The 1,640-nt window shown below is 35.1% G+C and overlaps 1 non-coding gene across 1 annotated transcript; it reads right to left on the bottom strand.

The window, feature by feature from the left end:
- Positions 1-1,302: 1,302 nt before the first annotated feature.
- Positions 1,303-1,406, bottom strand: LOC126939994 (U6 spliceosomal RNA). Its single transcript, XR_007720527.1, has one exon. It is a non-coding gene; the product is annotated as a U6 spliceosomal RNA (small nuclear RNA).
- Between the last annotated feature and the right edge of the window lie 234 nt (positions 1,407-1,640).

The raw sequence follows: 1,640 nt of genomic DNA, 5'->3' as shown, positions 1-1,640 counted from the left end.
TAGGTGATCTGCCCACCTTGGCCCCCCAAAGTGCTAGGATTACACGCTTGAGCCACCGCACCCAGCCTAGAAATGTCTTAATTGGCTAGACTTTATCATCAGGTAGCTTTTTCAACCAGTGTTTATATATGTTTTACCTGAAGTAAGCCTTTGTCATTTGAGACTATTTTTTGATGACCTTATACACAAGTGGAAATTTAGCTGGGTATAAAATTCTTGGGTCACACTCGTTTCTCCTTAGAACTCTGTAAACATTGTTCTATCATCTTTTGGCATGGACTATTATTGTCAATGAGTTTGAGCTCAGGTTTACATCTTCCTATTATAAGTGGCTTGTGTTTTCTGCCTAGATACCCATAAGATTATTCACTTAGTTCATGAGTTTAGTCACTTCATGTAGCTGTGTCACATTTCTATTCCTCTGTGCTGTTTTTTACTACAACACAGTGTATCTTTTAAATCTGTAGCTTCTGTTCTTCATTTCAGGAAAGTATACTTTTTTCTATGAATATTATTCTCCACTTTGCTCTGCTCTCTGCCTAAAAGACACCAAGTATAAATATGGTGGATTTCTGTTGTGCTTTATGAATGTATATAATATCTGTGACTGAAAAATTCTATGTAGATGTAAGGATAATATTATTACAGTTTTGATCCAAATATGAGAATTTTAATATTCTTTCTCAGTCTAGGTCTCAGATACTAAAAACTTTGTGAATGATCTTTATTTTTTGGTGTATGTGTGAGCGCACACATGTGAATATGTAGAATAGGATACAGTAGGCTAAGATCACAGACAATATAGTGGTCAATTTATTTTCCAAGAGTTATAGTGAATAGACAATAATTAGAACTATTTTTTATTTAATGCTTAACTATACAAGGCAAGGACATAAGCACTTTTCATATATTTGCTCATTTAATTCTCACAATAACTATATAAAATAAGTGTTATGATGCCATCATTTAACAATAAGGGGACTAAACCTTAGAAGTGTTAAAAAAATCTCCAGAGTTTCATTGCTACAAAATGGTAGAGTGGGTTTGGAACCTGAGTTTCCCAAAGCAATGGCCACATATTAATCCACTGTATTCTCTCTCTTATTTGTCTTCTGCTACAGTTGGAAGTCCTGAGGGGAAAAGCAAGTTGTGGATGCCTCCAAAAGGTATTCATATTTTAAGAAGTCAAAGCTGTTGGTTTCCATGAAGGCATGTTATCTTTACGGTAATGGACGTTAGATTGCAAAACATATGAACTCTAAAAAGGAAGTTTTAGCCATTGTCATCTTTAAAAACACACACACACACACAAAAGGCTTCACGAATTTGCATGTCATCCCTGTACAGGGGCCATGATAATTTCTGTATCATTCCAATTTTAGTGTATGTGCTGCTGAAGCCAGCACCAATTTCTTTTTTTCAACTGGTCCATAGGTCCTTTCACTTAACGTTCCCAAAGGCACTAAAGTTCAACATGTTTAAAACAAAATTCATTGTTTTGTTCCTCAATAACTTTGTATTTCTCTCAATTCAGTTACTGACACTTCCCTCTCCCCTGCTTTCTATGCGTCATTGGTTGTCAACATTTATTACTTCTGTCTTCTCATTATCTCATTCCATTGAGTCTGTTCATTTCCATT

This window comes from Macaca thibetana, chromosome 16, assembly GCF_024542745.1.
Source record: "Macaca thibetana thibetana isolate TM-01 chromosome 16, ASM2454274v1, whole genome shotgun sequence".
Classification (NCBI taxonomy): Eukaryota; Metazoa; Chordata; class Mammalia; order Primates; family Cercopithecidae; genus Macaca; species Macaca thibetana.
Note: the sequence above shows the minus strand (reverse complement) of the source record. Positions and strands in the feature narration are given on the sequence as shown.